At 37.3% G+C, this 23,016-nt stretch overlaps 1 long non-coding RNA gene across 1 annotated transcript in view; it reads right to left on the bottom strand.

Moving 5' to 3' along the window:
* Positions 1-257: 257 nt before the first annotated feature.
* LOC111098014 overlaps positions 258-23,016 on the bottom strand; it is a 195,761-nt gene continuing 173,002 nt past the window's right edge. The window contains exon 6 of the long non-coding RNA XR_005366650.1: positions 258-373. This is a non-coding gene — a long non-coding RNA (uncharacterized LOC111098014). The remainder of the gene's footprint in view (positions 374-23,016) is intronic.

The raw sequence follows: 23,016 nt of genomic DNA, 5'->3' as shown, positions 1-23,016 counted from the left end.
ACCTTCCCATTATTCTCTGCAGGCTCACACTGTGTTTGTCATTCATAACAACTTCAATAATCTGTAATGATCATAGTTACTGATGTGTTCACTTTTTATTTATATGTTTACAATCTGCCTTCTTAAACTAAAATGTTCATTCTTTGGGTGACAGGAATTCTGCTTGCTTATTCAGAGATTTCAGCAATGCTTAGCATAATGCCTGGTTCTTGGTCAATATTGTTTGCTGAATGAAAGATATTAATACTTATACCAATAAAGAGTATGCACAGGAAGCAGCGCACACTCCATAATTTTCTGCATTTCCATGAATGTATGATATGTGTAGATATGAAGACTGACATCCCAGTATTTTAGATGTTTCTAGGTCAGCCTGCGGGCAAATGAGTTACATTCTTATTAGTAATTTCTATACATAAAGATGATGTTATTGACTTACAACCCATTATTAATAATGTAAGGCAGTACAACTTCAATGTCTAATGGATGAAGCATATCTTATCTAATAACATAGGTCAAAGAATCTAACTTTAGAATTAGGCCTGCATTCAAATTTAGGTATGCCAATTCTAGCCTACATCATCTTGAGTCAGTAAATTCATCTCACTGGGTCTCTGGACTTCAGAAATACAGATATATAATATTTTCTACAAGTTCCTGATACAGCATGAAAATACTCAACTTGTCACAAATATCTTCATTTACTTCCAGAATTAAGCTTTAATAATGCTACAAAATTAGTAATAATCAGCACTGAATACAGTAGGGGTCTGACAGAGGTACTTATTTTTACTATTATTGACTCATGGCAACCTCAAAGATTCACACTATATAAACAAAAAGCAATCAGGCCAACCTGGTCACACTGTGATCATATGGCTTCACTGTGAGCAGCACTGAGATTTTTAAATTAGTCTTTATCTGCCCTGAGGGCAAAGACTCCTTGTGGATTGACAGGACTTTGGGAGTGTTATCATCTTTTGCCAACTTTTGTTTGGTCCAGCAGAGTGGGTTTCAAAGTAATACAGCCATGATGATAAACGACTGGCTTAGTTACAGAATTCTATTATCAGCCTTCCTGGTTTATGTTTTGCCAGCTACAGCATAAAAAGTGAGAGATGTAGTGAGTTCCCCATCATAGAACATGTCCAAACACAAGCTACACAGCAAACTGGAAGAGGACAATGGTGACAAGGTTCGGTCTTTGCTGCTTTGTTTTTAAACCCCAAGCACACTAAGAGTAACATGTAGAGTGTCACAAATGCTCTGCAGTGGTTTCTCATACGTGTTTAACTTTTTTTGTTGGAAGTCATAATAAGATTGCTAACTGATCCATAGGTGCTACATGTGTTCAGGAAATCCTAATCAGAAGCACAGAGGCTCCTGTAAGACTAAGGATTCTGTTATCTCTGACTTCTCTTGGCACTTAAAAATTTCCAACTAAGTTTATAATGCAGTATCTTTCCAGGTTATCTGAAGGAGAATCTTTTTTTAAAGAGTTTATCTATTTAGTTGAGAGCAGGAGTAGCAGGGCAGAGGGAGAAGCAGACCCCTGCTGAGCAGGAAGCCCAATGCAGGGCTTGATCCCAGGATCCTGGGACATTTAACTGACTGAGCCACCCAGGCACCCCTGAAAGAGAATCTTTCGAAGTACTTTTGGTCTTCTAAGGACTTGTTGGTCCTTTACTAAGGCTCGTGCTGACCAACCGCTCTGCTGGTCTTCAGTGCTATCTCACTAACCCCACAGTGAGTCACTTTGATTTTCTCCTGCTAGATAATGTCGAGAGTTAGTTTGCCCAGGATGCCGGAGAGTCCTATATTCTAGTGATAATTTCCAATGTCCTTTTTTCTATCAGCCCTAACAGCCCACTCACTTTTTACACAGTTATCCTAGAAAACAAAGTAAACACCTTCTATGGGTCCCAGTCCTTTACTGTAGACTCTGGAAACAATTCATGTAGTAGGAGAATAACAAATACGGTGTATGTGATGGATGTTGCAAGAGGCAGAGAAACCTAAGTTCCAAGAGCAAGTCATAAAGGAAATCATTTCTCTTTGCATAGACAGCGGACAGTTTCACCTCAGCTTCATTCAGGAAGTGAAAACTTAGCAGGAATTCTCTATCAGCTATCACTCCTGCCCAAACCCACAAGCGTCCTGCAGAGCCAATGGATCAAGAACTCGGGCATGCCAAGTTGAGTGCTGGAATCTGCTAATAAAAATCAGTTAAAGAACACCAATTGTTCAAATTTGGGGAATTTTGCAAGCTGTTTGCTAAACATGGTCATTATTAAATATCACATAAATTTAGTTATAATCAAATAAATTATGTTAAATACAGAGATAATATTCAAACCTTATAACTTCCCAGTTATTTTAATACAACTCTTAAGAATGCTTTTGAGGTAATTTATGCCAATTATATATGAATAGTAAAGATACTAAATAATTGTGTGCTACTCTCCATCTCTTTCTGACTCCTCATACGGTGACATCATGTTAGTAGCTTGAATTTGGCCGTGGTAGGAGCATTTATGGCAGGAAAAATCAGCAGACACTATAACTTGAGTTTTTATTTATTGTTTTGTTGATCATCTGGGCTTAAGAAAGTGATGGAGAATATGTTTATGCAGATTGCACTTAAAATATGTTGTAGTTATAGCCATTACATTGTAAATAGAGAAAAAAAAAAACTGAGTCAGAAGACTTCCAATATTACAAAACTGTTTGCTGATTAAGCCAAGTTGCTTATGTCATCGACTAGCAAGTGAAGTTCCGACATATGCCATCATTGCTCATGTTCATCTTAATCACTAATGTAAATAAAAATATCATTAACATTCATGTCAGAACTAAAGCTGTTTATCAACTGCAATCATAGCTTGGCTCCAAATATAACAGCAGTTTAGCAAAAATCAACAAAATCTGTCTATTAGAATCTATCGGCTATCTTGAATTTATAAAAGTATTGCATGTTTATTTTACTTGTAAACTGCATGCTGTGCATGTAGATGATGTATGCTTTATGTCACTGAAATATACTGAACTTAATGTTTATAGGTATACATGCACAAATATATGTATATGTGCATATTATACAGATATACTTTTTCCCCTCATGGAGAGCAGGTGAGCAGGTTGTTAAACACTTACAGATGTACTACAGTGCATATGTGTTACTGCGCCTCATTTACCAGGCAAAAAGCTTAGTGAAAGTTAAGGGAGCCATTTAATAATTTAAGAAAGGAAGTTACATGACTAGCTACATGTTGGAAAACTCCATTTAACTGAAGTAAGGAGGAAAGAAAAGAAAGAAATTTAGGAGACGACTCATTTAGTTCAAGTAAATAAATATTGGGGACCTTAGGTTAAATCAGAAAAAAAGAGTTGGATCTAAGAGACACGTTCCAGGTAGAGTTGTAAGAACATGGAGGCTGATTAACTGTGAAAGAGGGGTGACAGGAATCCCACCTCAGACGCGCAGCTTAGAAGAACAGACAGGAAAGGAAATGAGGAGATTAATAATCTAAAAACCACACACACACACACACACACACACATGCTCAAAATTTAGGGGAAAGGATTTATGAGCTTAGTTTAAAGTTTGAGCTTATTTCAAGTTTGAAATACTTAAGCTATTTAAACAGAGTTCCCTGGCTCATAGGTGATGATAAGAGTCTAAATCACAGGAAAGGGATCTGCTTTGGATTAGAACATTTTGGAGGCTTGGTAAATAGATGGTGGAAGAAGACATGAGTTATAGAAGAAGCCATGAAAGAGAATATTAGAGTAAATACCAGGGCATCTGGCTGGATCAGTCAGTAGAGCATATGAACTCAAGGGGTCATTGAGTTCAAGCCCCACAATGGGTGTAGAGCTTACTTTCAGGAAAAAAAAGAAGAAAAGAAAAGAAAAGAAAAGAAAAGAAAAGAAAAGAAAAGAAAAGAAAAGAAAGAAAAGAAAAGAAAAGAAAAGAAAAGAAAAGAAAAGAAAAGAAAAGAAAAGAAAAGAAAAGAGAATATATACCACAAAAAGGGAAGGGAGACAAGATTCAAACCTTAGAACCACCCATATTTAATGGGGAGATAAGGAAGGGGCTTGATAATGGAGATGAAGAATAAAGATTAGAAGAGAATCAGGAGAGAGTGGTACCTCAGAAATGAGTTTGAAAAAAAGCTGTAACCACAGGTGTTAAGTGGAGGGGAGAGTAAAAAAAAAAAAAAAAAAAAAAAAAAAAAGGAATCCCAAAACCAAAAAACAGTTTCACTGAGGACAGTGGGCTGATGTTAGATTATCTGCTGCGCCAGCTCTAGTAGGATTCCGTTTTGGTTATCAATTGCTGCATAACAAACTACCTCCAAAATTAGAAGCTTAAAACAACCACACTTTATAGGTTCTCACATTACAGAGGGTTGGCTGTGTTCAACTGGGCAGTTCTGCTCTCCATGGAGTCTGCTGAAAAGCCCAAGGTGAACTCACTCTCATGAGGTGGCTGAAATGGCTGGGAGTCATCTGGGCCTTCTCTCCCATTGGAGTCTCTCATGCTCCAGGAACAGCCGGACTTCTTTAAATGGCAGCCAGTCTCCAAGACAGCAAAATGGGAACCTACAGGGTCTCTTAAGTTCTGTCTCATACATCCCAGAACATTACTGCTGCCACATTCTACTGGTCAAAGTAAATCACAAGTCTAGCCCAGGTTCAGTGGTTGAGACCATACACCTCACTGCTTGATGGAAAGAGTGGACAGCATGAACAGGGATGGGAAAACTTGTTGGTAACTGTCTTTGTAGACATTCCATGTATTCTTCTTTGGTGTCAAGTATTTCTAAATCTTGCCTTCCCCTTATTTTAGTCCAGGCAGCTCCAGGATTAATGTGATGCTCCATTTTCATACAACAGAAACAAAGTGAGTTTGTGTATCTAAGACCCACAAATGAGCTCCTATCTAATGCAGGACTTAAGGGTTTTGGAAATGAATACCTATGGCTAATGGCAAGATCTGGATTAGGATGTGGGCAAATAGCCAAGGAAGAATGAACATGCCAGAGATCCTCATCTATGTAAAGCTGCAGAAACACAAACAGAGCTTACTAACTTTCCCACCCAAGAGTCTGAGCACGAACGTCCTAACAGCCTCATTCTATTTCTTGCTTCGGCACCCAGACATCTTTTGATCACTTGTGGCCACGAGGTATCAAATAACTGCAAAGGGGAGTGGGGACTTTTGGTATTACAACAGGCTCTTTGTCCACATTGAATGTGCCCCAGCAATACCTTAGTATGCAGAGAAAAACTGTAAACAGGACAACCTTTTGCAAGACAAGTTTTCAGGACATTTGTTGGCCTCGTTATGTATCTCTATGCCACATCACATAGTCTAGTGGATGAGTCCTTGTGCTGAGCATGCATACACAGATGACTAGACTTTTGAGGGTTTTTTCCATGCATTTCTAAAGTAAAACAAGCTCTGAAAATCTAGACAGATAACTGGAATCACTGTTTTGTTTTCTATTTTTGGCTTTCAAATGTATACAGACAGGCTGATTTTATTATTCAAAATCATTTCTTACGAGTAACTAATTTCCGTAACAATAAAACAGGTCTGTAACACAAATGATTTGTACATGTAAGTATTGCATGATATATGAAAGCAAACAGACTAAAGTCATGATAAAATTCCAGATCCATAATTGTAGTGGTTTAATTGTAGAGTCTATTTATTCAAGTCCCTAATTATCATGGTTGGATATAGCCTAGGTGGCTGTGAAATCTTGAACTACTCAGAATAAGATTATGTTAGGAGTAACAAATTTTTACACACACACACACACACACACACACATCACTTTTTATACATTATACAAACAAGTCAATATACATGTGTAAATTCATAACCCTGAATTTGATGAAAAGAGAACCTTACTGGCTTTGGTCTAATCTAGTCGGGCTGGCTGTGGAACTGTGAGCTAGTAATTTAACTGCTTTGGAATGCACTTTTCCATTGCTAAGAAAAAAGTGAATAGAAGTAGATTATTCCAGGGGTCCTTCTCCAGCTCTAAAATTCTATCATTCCCTGGTTCTGAAAATGAGTTAGAAGTAACCAAACAACAACAACAACAACAAAATACAAGTCCTAAGAACAGTTTAATCTTTGTACAGTATACATTGCTAATTCATTTTATAGGCCTCAGAGGATCAGAATGTCAGCATTAGAAGATTAGAATCTCATTTCCAACCAAGTCCCAATGCATCTTTCCCAAGACAGCTCACTTTCTGATAGAGGAATATCAAAAGGCAAAAATCACTATCCAACCTTTCACATGAAGAAGATGAAAAATCATGACTTTTCAGAGTAAATGTTTCCACCACAGTCACACTTCACCTCTTATAAAGCCAGACTATTCTAGATTTTAAACATGCAAAGGTGCTCACTATGTTGAGCTGGATTCTCGTGTGTTACAAAGACTTTAATTCTACTTTCATTGATGCTGATGGCTTTTGCCATTTTTTGACTACTACCAACATAATTTTTTTAATGAAGTTGTGTAGAACAAAAAAGGAGAGTTTGGATACTAACAAAAGAAAGCAGAGAACTGGCTATGGAAAGAAGGAGGCCTTCTGTTGGAGAGCCTCCAACTCTGAACCCATCTGTTTAGGGCGCCGTGGAGATGAATAGCACCTATGGACTTTGGAGTCACACAGAGCTGAGTTTGAAACCCAGATACACTACTTACTAGTTTCATGTTCTTGGGAGAATTTCTTCATAGCTCTAAACCTATTTTTTCTTGGAATAATATTAGCAGCAGTATTATGGGCTCTTATGAGTGGGGAAAATAGATTGAAGGAGTGCCTAGCTCTGAGCTTGACATTTATGCTCAAATATCTATTGTTGTTGTTATTCTTATTCTAAGTACTACTACTACTACTACTACTACTCCTACTACTAACATCATCATCATCAAAGCTGGATTCAATCGGCCTTTCATTAAAAAGTCAAGTATTGAGATGCCTGGGTGGCTCAGTGGTTGAGCTTCTGCCTTTGGCTCAGGTCATGACCCTGGGGTCCTGAGATCAAGTCCTGCATCAGGCTCCCTGCAGGGAGCCTGCTTCTGCCTCTGCCTGTGTCTCTGCCTCTCTTTCTGTGTGTCACTCATGCATAAATAAAAAAAAAACTTTCAAAAACAGAATATCAATGAAATATCATGAATGCTAATAATGTAACATTTATATATGTCTAATTGTCATTATAAAAATCATTACTTTGATTTTCTATTATTTTATTTTGGTGTGATACCAACACTTAACATGAGATCTATTCTCCTAACAAATTTCACTATTTTAGATATATCATATAAGTAGAATTATGCAGTAATTGTCTTATGGTGACTGGCTTATTTCACTTCACATAAAACCCTCAAGTCTTAACCCTGTTGTTGCATTTTGCAAAATTTCCTTCTCTTTAAAGGCAGGTGTGGTATTTCACTGTGTGTATAGACCACATTTTCTTACCCATCTGTCAGGGAAACTGAGGTTGTTTCCACGTCTTGGCTACTGTGACTAATGCTGCAACAAACATAAAAGGGCTAATATCTCTTTGAGATGCTGACTTCAGTTCTTGCAGGTCAACACCCAAAAGTGTGTTTGCCAGATGATGAAGTAAAACTACAGGCCACACACTGCCAAAATAATGCCTAAACTAACCCAGGATTTTGACTCAGAATATATAAACAACATCTGTATCAATCAAAACAATAATCAAACAGAAAAGTGATTGAAAAACATCAACAGGTATTTCACCGAATCAAGGCAGATGAATCATAAGCCTACATAAAGAAGCTCGGCCCTACAACTATCAGAGAAAGGAACTTAAATCTATAATAAAAGTCAAGTTGATATTCAGCAATTTAATAGCAATGAAAGTTAAATTAAAACCTATCAATGTGGGCGCCTGGGTGGCTCAGTAGGTTAAGTGTCTGCCTTCAGCTCAGGTCACGATCCTGGAGTCCTGCGATTGAGCCCCACATTGGGCTCCCTGCTCTGCGGGAGTCTGCTTTTCCCTCTCCCTTCCCCCCCTCCCCCCTCACTTATGTACTCTCTTTCTTTCTCTAATAGATAAAAATTTTAAAAAATAAAATAAAATAAAATAAAACCTATCAATGCAGGGTGCCTGGGTAGCTGAGCTGAGTAAGCATTTGAATCTTGATTTTTGTTCAGGTCATGATCACACAGCATAAGATCAAGCCCCACACTGTGCTGTGCATGGAGCCTGCCTGTGATTCTCTCCCTCTTATTCTGCTTCTCTCCATGCCACACCCCACCCCATGCATTCTCTGTCTAAAAAATGAAAGCAAACAAAAACCTATCAACTATGTATGTCCTACGATGAATGGGATTGTGATTGACATAGTTTGTTGTGACAATTCCAATAAAGATGAAAATGCACATTGGCACTTATTCATTGAGGTTGACAGGAAAGCTACCTACTGGGATGCAAAGGAAACATTTCTTAACATGAGTAAGGAAAACATATATTGTAATTTTATTACCCATTAAACTGAGGTGACTCATTTTATTCAATTTTATCTCTACCATATATCACAAAAAATATTCAAAAAGGAAACAAAGCAAAAATAAAATTAAAAATAAAAATAATTACTATCTATGTGTTTGCCTATGGATGTGAAATAGAGCAAAGATATTAGAATTAACTATTACCTGAGACACCTGGGTGACTCAGGGTGTGGTCCTGGAGTCCCAGGATCAAGTCCCATATCAGGCTTCCCTCAAGGAGCCTGCTTCTCCCTCTACCTATGTCTCTGCTTCTCTCTCTGTATCTCTCATGAATAAATAAAAACCTTTTAAAAAGAATTAACTATTAATTGATAGGAATTAATAAGATAAATAATTATAAATATTTGTGACACAAGCTATACCAGTAAGGAAAGATTTTAATACTAGTGAATGCAGTGTCTATTAACAGCAGTGAATGGGAGGAATCACCACTGCTTTTTTTCTTTAGTAAAGAAAATCCTCTTGGAGAGCTTAGACAAGTACTCATTACATATTTAAGTTCTCTAGTCACTAATGCAATATACGATTCTTATGAAAATTTTTTTCATATAGAGAAGCATATAATCAAATGTTACCAAAAAATCAACTATCCAGAGATTATTCCCCTCTTATTCTAGATTATTTATATTTCCATTTTTTATTTTTACTGTCTTTCACTGCATATATATACTGTTCTTTAAAGTACTGCATTCTAGGGACATCTGAGTGGCTCAGTGGTTGAGCATCTGCCTTCAGCTCAGGTTGTGATCCCAGAGTCCTGGGATCGAGTCCTACATTGGGCTCCCCAGAGGGAGCCTGCTTCTCCATCTACGTCTCTGCCTCTCTTTGTGTCTCCCATGAATAAATCAATCACATATTTTAAAAATAATAAAATAAAATACAGTATTCTATCACAACAATGTATCAAAATTAATATGCTTGATAATTTAATGGTGGATATATACGGCTAATATTTCATTATGGACAACATTCTGAAAAACGTTCTTATAGATTTAATTATATACTAACTTTGTTTCTCTAGGAAAATTCTCTTAACTGGAATTGTTGGGACAGTGTTGATCCTATTTAAGGCTGTTGATAATCTGTGACAAGACTATTTGGAAGTTTCTTTGAATTATTAGAAGAATTTTGGGATGGAAAGGGTCTTCTAGATTATTCCAGCTCATATTTACTTTTTCTTTTTCTGAATGTCATACCAATTGCTACATGTATATTTATAGGCATATAGAATATTGTCTGTCCTGACATTTAAATATTTCATGCACGTGATTCTTAGGTCTACAACAGGGAAAATGTGATTGTAGATAACATCATACAAAGTCTTAAATGCATCACCAATCACATGCAGAGCTGTGCTGTGTAGTGTGTATTATGTACTCAGTATGCTCAGTACCTCAATAAATATCAAGAGAAGTTAGAAAATGAAGACAACTCAGAAGGAGAACCAACTGATGACAGGAAATATTTCAGTGAAGACTTTCCAATAGCTAACAGTATGAAAAAAGAGAATAATACTTGGGTGGGTTTTTGGCAAATAAGATAGAGTTAAAAGGCTCTAAATGGTACTTTGCAGTTCTGTCTTTCTGCTAATCAAGAAATGATATGCCTCTTTTGGATAAGAGAGCAGACTTAACTCTACCAAAGATATTTAATTCCAGAAGAATGGATAAAGTAACCAAAGGGAGAATAGAGAGAATGAAAAGGAAGTCTGGGATCTGGCCTTACAAACTTCCAAATTTTGTAGCACAGATTAATAAGGAGAAGCTAGAAATGCATAAGAAAAAACAGTTAACAGGTAGAAAGGCTCATAAAACCTAATAGAGGAGAATATTTTGAGAAGAACTGACAGTGCACTGTCAAATGCTGCAGAGAATCTGAATAACCTCAGTTTAAATAATAAGTCAAATAGGATTTGGAAAAGTGGTAAGAACTGATAAGAACAGTTACAAGGTATTGGAGGCAGAAGCCAAATTAGAATATATTGAAGCTTGAATAGATAATGAGGAAGAGGACATATTCATGCATTTCCCATAAAGTTTGGTTACAAAAGGGAGAGGACAAAATGGAAGGAGAAGTGGATCAAGGGGACTTTTGTTTTTCTAAGAAGTGTGTTCATTTCCCTTTCAGAATGATTTGCAGAGAGGAGAGACCAGTGAATCAGGAGGGATGGGGTGGTAAGAATAAGCAAAGTCCTAGAGACAGTGAGGAGGAGGGATCGAGTAGTTGAAGTTGTGTTATGACATGCTCCAACAGCACTGCTGTGGGGAAATGTTAGTACAAGTTTTTCAACTGCAGAAATGTGCTAATTCTTTCTAGCTTCTAAAATCTTCCATGTAAGAGTAAGCGAAGCTTCCTCAATGCACATAGTCAAAATGAGGTCTACAAATTCCATTGTGAGCATCTGATAGTGAAAGGCTCAGCAGAAGTGCAGTGATAAAGATCAAAGTTGAAACAGTACTGTTAATAATGTGTATACCTTTTTTACCATTCCTGGAGAAATTGCAGAAGCAACTAGGATAAACGTGAAGCAATTTTAAGCAGACTCTAGGGCTACAGCCGGAGAGTAAGCAAAACAAATGTCCATTATATCAAGATCATGTAAAGTACTGTGGACACAGAACAGATGTGAAACAAATTCACTTTGTTTCAGGAAGCATGGCAACTATACCTACTGAAATAATCAGGCCAAAATCTTCCCGAAAACACAATCCATGAAAATATATTTACTCACATTTCGTATAACCTAAACCAGGGCTTCAGCGGTTTCCAAAATCTCAAGAAGTTCCTCCTCTTATTAATGCCATAGAGTTTTTTGCCGTTTAAAAATGAAATGAGATTACATGTGTGAGAGTATGTAAACCAATGCCTGGTACATAGCAGGCATTTAATAATATGCTAATTAAATCCAAACCTTTACCCCAAGGGAAGTAAGCCAAAGAAATAAGGGCCTATGACATTTGAGTCTTTATGAGAACTTCTGTGGTTAGGACTCTAGTAAAAATATTTCTTTTGGTTTTACTTATCTATTAAGGAGACAAAATAGTAAGTATTTCATAAAACCATAATACCAGGGAGAAGAGAGTGAATCAGCAAAATGGGACTTTTCAGAGATTTGAATTGAACTAATTTTTGAGCATATCACAGTTGGTGTGGGCTAGTGTTCTTGGTTAGGCTAAATGGTAAATAATATTTCATTGAGCCCAATTTATAGACTTGCCTTTCTAAGAATAACACTTTAGTCCATGTATTTCAACTTAGCTTATTGGAAACAAAAAGCACCAATCCCCATTAACTATCAATATCACTTTGAAAAAGTGTTCAACCAAATTTGCTTTAATAAAGTGAATGAGCAGGCTTCCTTATAAATCTGAAAACATAACCTTAATAAGCCTTGACTGTCACTAAAATTTTATGGGTGACTTTCATGCATCCTCAAGCTGTCTCCTATATATTTTATATTAAATATGTATTTTTGACAGTTAAAATTACAGCTAGAAAATATTCAAAGACTTTAGGGTTTTAATGAAATACATCTCTTCTCAGCTTGTAGCTTATCTTCTGATTTACGAGCAGGAGACTGTATGCTTTGAGTTATTGCTTTTGTGCCAGAGAGTATTCTAGTTCTAAACAATGGACTTTCATTGCTACAATAGAGTTTATATGATGTCATTGGCTGTGGGTTATCTTAGTCTTAAATTACTAAAATGTGACTATAATTAATTGTTTCAATGTATTTTTCTCTTTTAGAGAAAGGACAGAAAAGTTTATGCATCATGAGCCAAGGGTTTACCTGCTGACTTGGACGCATAGGGGAAATTACACTCATTAGGAAGAACAGTGGGGGCATGAGAAAGAGACGACAAAGATCTTCGGAAACCAGCTCCCCGCCATCCCCTTTGCTCTGACTCAAGAGTCTTGCCAGAGGCAGGGGACAATACATTCACCACTCAGCCTACGTATTAGTGAAAGACATTTTATGTAGCTTGATGAAAAGATGCCTGAAAGACAAAGTGACAAGCCTTCAAATCCCAAAAAGTTTCAAAACGTCAACAGAGTTCTATGAACAAGTGGTGTTCTGAGATCAGATGCCACCGTGTCTTTGACATCTCTTATTAAGAGAAAGAGGACCTAACTGAGGAATCACTGTGTTAAGTCTATTCTCCAGTCACAAAGGATGTGAATCATCAAGGCACAAAGCACTAGAGTTCCTTGTCTTGCAGCTGCCAACCTGGCGTGAACTGAGAGACATCTTCTTTGAAGTTATCACCTCATCAGTATTCAGTTGAGCTGACGTTTTCCTGGCATGCCCTATGCTCCTGCTTAAGCTCACACTGGGAGGGGAGGCACCTGATTATAAATGAGAGGGCTGAAGGATCTTCTTTAGATGTGACAGTTTGAAAAGAATGTTTGTGGAAGTGGTTACTTGAGAGTAGCCTCAAGGGCAAATTCCAACAAAATCAACTCTAACACTTAAAATTAGAGGCAAAGATTATTTAAACAGAGTGAAGTGACCATGGATTTGAATGTCTTGAAAGAATTTAAGGCATTTCCCAGTAAGTTTAAAGAAGTTTGATTATTTTTCTATAATTAGAAGGAAACATGGTAGGAAAGATCACCTATTCCATCCTCAATTTCCTCTTTTGTGGAGCAGTAAAATCTCTAAGCAGATGACAAATTTTTCAAATCTCATTGCTGAAAGCTGTTACCTAGCAACTAGTGACTTAAATTATCAAGGGGAAAAAACCCTACATTCTAAGACAATTTGATACTCTAAGGACAATCAGATTAAGAAAAAACAAAATATTCCTGTATTTCTCCAGTATAGTTTCTCAGCGATATTAGGCGAAAATACCTTTGAGCAAAAATATAGAAGATATTCCTCAAGGAGTGCCTGGCTAAGCATCGGACTCTTGATTTCAGCTTGTGAGTTCTTTCCCTTACACACGTGTGTGTGTGTGTGTGTGTGTGTGTCTGTGCACGCATCCTGTCCTCTATCTCTTGCAAATAAATAAATCTTTAAGCACACGAAAAGAAGATCTAACTCAAGCCATACCTAGAGCAGACCCACTAATCCACTCTGTAAAGATAGGTGATAATCAAGAAAAAGCTACACCACAGAATTTATGATTCTCTCTGGTATCATTTTAGGTACAGAGGGTGATTTGCATTTACTTACCTAATAAGAGCTTGTTGTAAGAATCAAATGGTGTTTAACTAGCAATCCACATTTTACTGTTAATTGTCACGTAGTCTCAGCATCAGATTTAATGATCATTTCACATTTAAATCATAGAGTAATCTCCACTCACACCGTCTTCATTTGGAATGTTCTAGGATGACTTAAGAAGCTACCCCTTTCTTTCCTATCTGCTTCTCCTGCCCGTCTTTTTTTTTTTTTTTTTTTTGACTGACTGACTGACTGACTGACTTAATTAATTTATTTTAGAGAGAGCGAGCAAGTGAGCAAGCTAGCCAGAGGAACAGAGGGAAAGAATCTCAAACAGCCTCTCCGCTGAATGTGGGGCCCAAGGTGGGGCTCCATCCCATGACCCTGAGATCACAACCATGAGCTTATGACCTGAGCTGAAACCAAGAGTCAGATGGTTTAACTGACTGAGCCACCCAGGTGCCTCCTCCCACCCATCTTTCATCACACTCTTTGGTACCCATGCTCCCTATACTTGAGCAATCTCCAGCCTCCTGCCATTACTGAAGTAAGCTTGGTCCCTCTCATCAGAAGCAGCACACCTATTCTTTCTGCTCACATCTTCCCCAGTTTGCAGGATAATTCCACTTCACCTTCCATCATTCTACCACACTTGGTCATGGGTTTTCACAGACCCGTACAAGCAGGACTAATCATTCCTCTCCCTTTAACTCACTGCTTGGTACCTTTATTAGGGCATTTATCATATCCGACTCTAATTATTATTGGCAAGGTCAAATACCATGTTATTTTCTTTACCCCTTGGTGCCACCTTTATTTCAATAGTGATACATGGGGTGATGTCATGATAGTGGGGAGTCAGTTGCATTGAATCAGAATCCAGAAAGATGTCCAAACAATCCCTTCCCCACTCCCCACGTATCAGGGGAGTGTTCCCTGGATGGTCTCCTTGAAGCCTCTATCACCAGGTTTGAAGTAAGGAGGAAGTCTGTTTCTAGGCTGATGGAGCCAGGGAGAAAAAATTCCATAGCATTCCAACATACCTCTGCTAAGACATTCTGGAAGCTTCTTCAAACTCAGTTCTTTCATATGTTTATTTGGGATAGCATTACAAAAGTGGGGGTTTACTTCTCCAAGCCTCTTTTAAAAGGTGTAAGGCACTTAGTTTTCAAGTGTGCACAGAGTTGCTAAAGACTTTAGTTTCTGACCTTTTGAGGCTTTAGCTAAAACTAGGACAGAGAGCTATTTAGAGAAACAAGTTACCTCTAGGCAAGAGTTCTACACCCAAAGTGAAATTTGAGAGCACGTAAAAATTTGAAAGCACGTAAAAATTGCTCTGTCCCCCAAGTAGGCAGAAAGTTAAAACTAGTGGGCCTACATAATGTCTCCCTGCCTGAAAAGGTACAGCAGAAGGCGGTGGGCAGGACTGAAGGAATGCTCAGAGTTCAGGTCGTACTGCATCCCACACATGTCCCCTCCACTGAGCAGCATTATGTGAACCTGGGACTTCTTTCTTTTGAATGTCTTTCTTTAAAATGAGTACCTATCAACATACTGAGAAAACTGTAACAGACTTTACTCCTAGAACACTTTCCATAACTTTGATAATATTCCAAAAACAAGAAACATAACTAAACATAACTTTATTTAAATACTCATTGAATACACTCATGGGCAACAGGAAAACATTGAGAATTCATTCTCACTTCCACGCCATTCATGAAGATGACTCACAGTGTCATGAAGATCTTTGAATTTAGGATTTTTAGGTTAATGCCACAAAAAAGACAGACATCCCTCATCGGGCCACATATAATTGGCTTACATTGAGTGAACTGTCATAAAATGTCCTTCTATTAGCAATCTGTGGCATGTGTTTCTAAAACAAGAGTTCTTTTGAAGTTGATACTTCTTGGCAGAGAGGCATTCTTAAGTGTGCACTTAAAAAAATTGGTTACTGTGCCCATTTATATCCTGGGGCAAGAGGGCCAGCATGATTTCATACCTGAGGGATGCTGTCTTCTTCATTATGCATAAGTACACTAACCCCAAGATTCTTTTTTTTTTTTTTTAATTTTTATTTATTTATGATAGTCACACAGAGAGAGCGAGAGAGGCAGAGACACAGGCAGAGAGAGAAGCAGGCTCCATGCACCGGGAGCCCGATGTGGGATTCGATCCCGGGTCTCCAGGATCGCGCCCTGGGCCAAAGGCAGGCACTAAACCGCTGCGCCACCCAGGGATCCCATCCCCAAGATTCTTGTTACCATAACAGCTATAGATCTTTTTTTAAAGTGATTTCTCCATCAGATGACTTCTTTAAAAAAAAGATTTATTTACTTTAGAGAGAGTGGGGGAAGGGAAGAGTAGAGGGAGAGAGAATCTGTAAGCAGACTCCCCCCAATTAGTGGGAAGCCAGACATGGGGCTCCATCCCAGGACCCTAAGATTGTGACCTGAGCCAAAATCAAGAGCTATATGCTCAAGTGACTGATCTGCCCAGGGACCCTAAGATCTATAGATCTTTGTAATAAAATGTAGGTACATTTTAGTCAGTGTGTCATATTTATACCAAATCCCATACAGGCTTTGCCTTAATGGTCTCTTAAGTTTTTTTTTTTTTTTTTTATAATTGTGATTTTGGTGACCAGGAGAAATTGGGTATTTAGTCTGAGAAAATTGAGTATTTTAAGTGTTCATCATCTTCTCTGCACATTTTTATAATAATTCACCAGATAATTTCAAGCAAAAGTACATATTTTAATAAATCCTTTTTCTTATAATACATTTCCTTTAACTCTGATACTTGCCCTAAACCCTGGCAGATACGTGCTTATCTCCATCAAATGGCTTTGGACTCAACTGTTTAGAATGAGGAGGGGTTGGGAGAAAATGATTCACTAATTGCTTAAAGTTTTTATACGTGGATTCGTATTCTCTCTCACACATACCACTCCTTAGAACATACCTATCTTCCAACTATGTGTTTTCTCAGCCACTATAATATGTATATATTTATTGTATATTATTAAATTATATATAAACAAATATATGAAATAGAAACTGTTTAATCCATTATCATTTTTACACCATCTCACTCTATTTAGATCACTCTCATTTTTACCATTTTTGTTTGTCATTTTACCACCTGACACCTCCAAGCTTCCTTCTGAGGTCCTGCATGTTCCTTCCATAGAAGTGTTTTTCCCTCCAATGGTAAGCTCCACTAGTGATAATTCTTTCAGCATTTTTTTGCCTGAAAATATCATTTTTTCAGTTTAATTTTCTAAAGGCACTTTTGCTGTATATGGAATCCTGCTGGGCAGTTATTTTCTTTCAGCACTTTCAAAATATGGCTCAGCTATCTCCCATTTTCCATTGTTGTCAAGAAATTAGGTTTTAATTTAACTGTTGTACGTTAGAATATAATCCTTCAAGTTTCCTTAACCTTCTGATTGCTTTTCAATTTCCTCTGTCTTTAGTTTTCATCAGATGCTGATGTGATTAGGTGTGGATTTTCTTCTGTATTTACCTTGCATGTTGTTCATAGTCTTTTTGAAAAATGGTTTATAAAAAATGATTTCTTGTCTTTCCTCGGTTTTACAAAAATATTCATCTCTTCAAATCGTTCCTTCCATTTTTCCTTGGCCCTTTAGGATTCCAACTACAATTATGTTAAAGATTCTTACCCTGTCTTCCATGTCTCCTACAGTTTTCTTTCCTTTGTTTCTGTGCATCATTCAAGATGCCTTAGCACTTACACTAAAATTCTTATTCAGCTGCTTTTCATTTATTCTTCAACCACTTACTGAGTTCCTCATTACAGTTATTTTATTTTTTACTTCTAGAATGTCTGTGCATTTTTTATAGTTAGCAATTTTCTCCTGAAAATTTTAATTCTGGCTATTATCACCTTATGCACAGTATAATTATTTCAAAATTTGTTTCTGATATTTGGAGACTTTGCTGGTCTGTTTTTACATGTCTTAAACCATTTGGGCTGCTATAACAAAATCACATAGACTGGGTGGCTTAGAGACAATTTTATGTCTCACAGTTCTGGAGGCTGGGAGTCCAAGACTGGGTGTCAGCATGGTTGGGTGAGGGCCCTTTCCTTGGTTACAGACTTCTCAGTGTATATTCACATGGAAGGAGCTTGGGAGCTCTGTGAGGTCTCCTTTATGAAGGCGCTAATCCCATTTATGAAGATTCCACTCTCATATAATCACTTCCCTGAGACCTCACCGACTATGACCATCACCTTGGAGGTTTGGATTTCAATGTAAGACATTTGGGAGGACACAAACATACAGAACATAGCACTATATTCTATTGTTGCTGCTGGTTTTCAGTCGTGCTGTTTGTCTTCTCATTTGTCTGGTTTTGTTTGGATGATTGATTGATTGATTGATTGATTTTATTGGGAGAAAGAATACACACGAGCAGGAGGGAGGGGCAGAGGGTAAGGGAGAGAGAGAATTTCTTTTTTTTTTTTTTAATTTTTATTTACTTATGATAGTCACACAAGGAGAGAGAGAGAGAGAGAGAGAGAGAGAGAGAGAGGCAGAGACACAGGCAGACGGAGAAGCAGGCTCCATGCACCGGGAGCCCGACGTGGGATTTGACCCCAGGTGTCCAGGATCGCGCCCTGGGCCAAAGGCAGGCGCCAAACCGCTGGGCCACCCAGGGATCCCAAGAGAGAGAATTTCAATAAGGATCTATGCCCAGTGCGGAGCCCCATGAGGGGGTTGGTCTCACAACCCTGAGATCATGACCTGAACCTAAATCAAGAGTCAGATATTTAACTGACTAAACTACCCAGGTGCCCCAGATTATCTATTTGAAACGTTGTTTGGAGAAATAATTTGAGACCACATATGCTGTCATGTTCCAAACATGGCATCTTGCTTCAAAATCTTTTTGTTTTCTTTCTACTAGCTGCCGGGGCACTAGAAATCTGGGATTGCCTCAATCCACCAGACGATCTGAGATTAGTTGGATCTGGGCTCTAATTCCTGGAAAGACCTTTTTACATAGAGCTCACTTTCACCCCAGGGTGGAGCTCTTTTCACCTAATAAATGAGAAGTTACTCAATTCCTCTTCTTTGGAGGTTCCTGGACTCCAATCTCCATCTCCTGGTCTGTACCAGACTGTCAAAGTACTTAATTGACCTTTGAGTACTTTGGCTCTCCTGACCCGAGTGGCATAATTAGAAGGGAAAGTCAACCCCAAATTCCAGGCTTACTATACTGGGGCTCTATTCTATCCTAACTTCTGGTCTGATAAATTTTAACTCTCTTTTCCCACCCTCCAGCATTTTCAGAATGCATGAGTTTCCCCCCAGATTCTCTAGATATTCTCATGAGAGTTTGGTCCAAATTATTTTATCTACTCTGTTAGAAACAGAAATGCCTTCAATAATATTTTTAGTTACTCTTATATTATTTAAATATCATTTGTGATCCCTCACTTTGAATATCTGACATTTGATTCACTGCCAAGGCATTCATGTATAAGAACAAATGAAATTTCTTCCTCCATTTGTAAAACTGTGATCAACAGACAGTGATTATATTTTTATGGAAATAGGTAACATTTCTAACTATCTAGAAAATCTATTTATTGGAAATATTCAACAGAGATTACCTAATAAAAAATGGTTTCTAAGTGAATATCCATTCACTTAGATCAGCGTTTTCCACTCATAAGCGACTTTGGCAAGTTTTTTCTTCATACATATTATGTAATTTATTATAATAAATTCATAATATTATGTAATAATAACACTTCTTTTCATGCGTTGTTAGGGTTTAAGTAATGTATTTACAGTATTTCTCACAAAAATAAGAAAGTCCCTTCTTTTTCTAGAATTATTAGATTGCTTTTTTCTTTTTGTAACTCTCTAAATGACACATTGTAGGAGAAAATTTTTATTTTGGACATTGCTTCAAGCCAATTCTCTGTCATTATTTTCATATCTTGAAAAGTAAAAATGAATAGTAAACACATTTATTCACTAGCTGGATATTCTCTTTATAAGGCATATCAATATCGATAATGCTCTAAAGTGTTGCCACAATTTCCCAATGTTCTCTCTCTAATCTACCACATACAACTTATGAAAGCCACTTTTATTTGTGGGGTTTCAATTATTGTATTGTGGCATATTTTTTACAGAAGAAAGGAAAGAGTAAAGTTTTTAAATTCATCACTTTTTTAAACAAAAGTGGGTAAACATGGTACGGGTCACAAAAGTGGGCAGGTAATACATCTGTAAATTTCAGAAACTTCAATTTAGGATATGGTGAGAAATCATCAAATTTAAGAATGCATTGCAGAATTCAGATGGTAGTAATTTTGAATAGTACCCTCCCAACGTTTAGGAATAATTAGAAGAATCTACTTTATATCTTTATCTTTGAAACAATTCCATAAACCCTGTGGAAATATATTTCTAGTTACAGAAATTCTTGACCTCTCTCATTAATAAGGTTAGTCACTTGAAAAGCAACGTACACAGTAAAAAAAAACAAAAAAACAAAAAAACACGTCCTACTCTGCCTTAACACAAAAAATAAATTTACTCGTATTGAGTGCTAACTGTACCCTGGGCAGTAAGAACACTTTTACAGGTACTAAATCATTTGATGCCCAATATAAATTTGTGGTATCTGACTTGTGAACTGTGCAAATTGATTAGAAAATAAATAAATACAGATAATTTCCAGACATAGCCGTTTTTTCAAATCATGACTTTCCTGGCTCTTCTGTAGTTTGATTTTTGTTCAAGTCAATCACATGCCACCTAGTGATGCGATAAAGAATTGCAACTTATTATTTATTAATAGACATAATCCTACAATGGATACTTCTCCTCTAACAACTTTCTTCTTTACTCTTGCTTCTCTTTCTACCCCGCCCCCTACCCTTGTTGAAAGTCAGTTAATTATATGGTAGGAATGTAGGCCTGACCAATGACACATGCTTGCCACAGGCAATTCTAAGTAAGTTGTGCTACTAATTAATAGATAAAAATCTCAGCTTTGATAGTCACAAAGAAAAAAGGAAGTGAGGAGAAAAGAAGTCAGGGGAAAATTTTAAGTAAATATATTGACTGTCAATTACAGCTAGACACAACACAAAGGAAGTAACTTTTAATGTATTTTGATCTTACTGTATATATAAGACATAGCTGTATATCTTGTGTTACTTTACCCATCCCTTCAAGAAATCCTATTTAGACATTCTCAGATTAAAATTTTCTCTCAAAGGAATAAAAAAAAACTCTTGTCTTTACTCAATATAAGCAGTGTTTCATAAGTTAGCTGCCTTATCTACATCTTCCTATTTTTCAAATCAAAAAAGAACATATCTGATTACAGATTGAAAGAATAAAAATGCTCAAATTGCAAAATCCATGTAACAAGGTAATAGACTTGCTATGTATATTTTCCCAAATATTCCATAGTGACCCTACTTGAAAAAATTGGATTCTACACTGAGCCAGTTCACTTACATCATGAAAAATAATAAGGACAAGAATTACTACTTTGTGCTCAATGACTCAAAAAGACTGTAATAGTCACCTGAGGGTATAGAATCTTAAAGTGTTTTCTAAAAGAGCATGGCCTTCAGGGCTTGTTATATATAAATGTACCATTAGAAGCCATGATCTGTGAAAGGTTATTTGGGGAAGTGCTTTTGTCACTCAGAATACCTCTCCAACCTGTGAGTTATACTTTCAGATTTTTTTTTTCATTTAGAAATTTAGTTTGGGGCTTTATAGTTAAAGGGAGTTTAATGTAAGTGAGCCCACATATAACAGCTAATAGGTGTACAGAAAGGATGAGTGCCTCCCCACCTGTATCACAGCCTTTCCTCAATTCTCGTTTCATAGCCTTCTTGGAGTCTGAAATGAAGTAGAAAGAAGGACACAGTGAAGCGTGGGAAAGCGCACCAACGGGGATGCCAGAAAAATACTCTGCCTACTTGACAATGTTTCATCAGATGAACTTCATTCCTCTTGCATAGTTTAGAACTGAAGACTATGCCAGAGCCTCTGTTTTTTACTTTTAGGTGTGCCCTTGATGGAGGGAGAGCTAGAGGCAAAAGTCAGCCTCCATCTCCAAGCAGAGTGACAAGAAGAGCTGGGGGTTGCTAACTTCCTGTGACAGCTCTCATGGTGGGCGGATGTGAAGAGAATGGCAACAGCATGGGACTGCATGCCATCTTCCATGTGCCTGTTCCTAGCCCCAGATCCTGGCTTTAAGTTAATATGGCTGAGTCACTTATGGCATAGTCCTCAGAATAACAGTACGAAGCAACCTTTAAAGTAGTATTGTATGTGTAGGAGACCAGGAAGAGAGAATCAGATTTAAGTTTCATAACATCGGAAAAGGAGTATTAACATCACATTTATGATGCCATTCATGTAATTCCACATAAAGCCAGTTTCTGTACAATTTTCTTTTTCACAAATAGCTTTATTTGTCTCTAGGAGAATGAGCAATAGTTTATGCCAGAAAAATAGATATTTTAAATATGTGTATGAGCTCTAAAGGATGCTCAGCCTCCAAAAGATAAAACATTATGTGCATTAATAACCAGTTACACCAATTAATAGGGAAGTAAATTACTTAATTTTTTTAAAGAATAAATGACATGACATTATAAGGAAATGAAATTATTTTACATAAAATTTGAAGTGTTTCCCAAGCCTTTCTATTATCTCTCTTGCACACACATAAACACCATGCACACAAACTTCCTTTTTCATCTTCAATATTCTTCTAAATAAACAGACTTCACAGGCCTGGTCTTGATGCCAAAATGAACCCCTTTCATTTGCTGATTGAGATCTGGCTCAACAGCCAATGTTTCCTGCTGGGTCCTTACAGAGGGTACATTCATATTTTATCCTAATTTATTCATTATCAAACATCAAACCTTTGGAAGATAAAACAAAGACTGAGGGAACAATGCTGGGAGAACTGACTGGTTTGTTTTCATCTTCACCCTCAGATGAAAGAATTATTCAGTAGCACTACCCACTCTATCAATACATCATCCAGGTAATTGGGGGCAGGGGTGGGGGAAATGACAGGCTGGGCCAAATCAACCTACTGCATCCACTGCTGCACACAAGAATCTCCAACATCAAGAGTATCTAATGAGAACCTGAGAATCCATGGGATTATATTAGTTGACTCAATCTTGTAATTAAGTATCAAAAATTCCCTGAGCTATTTGTGAGCATTTACAAGTTACACATCCAAATC

Source organism: Canis lupus, chromosome 11 (genome assembly GCF_011100685.1).
Source record: "Canis lupus familiaris isolate Mischka breed German Shepherd chromosome 11, alternate assembly UU_Cfam_GSD_1.0, whole genome shotgun sequence".
In the NCBI taxonomy this organism is placed as follows: domain Eukaryota; kingdom Metazoa; phylum Chordata; class Mammalia; order Carnivora; family Canidae; genus Canis; species Canis lupus.
Note: the sequence above shows the minus strand (reverse complement) of the source record. Positions and strands in the feature narration are given on the sequence as shown.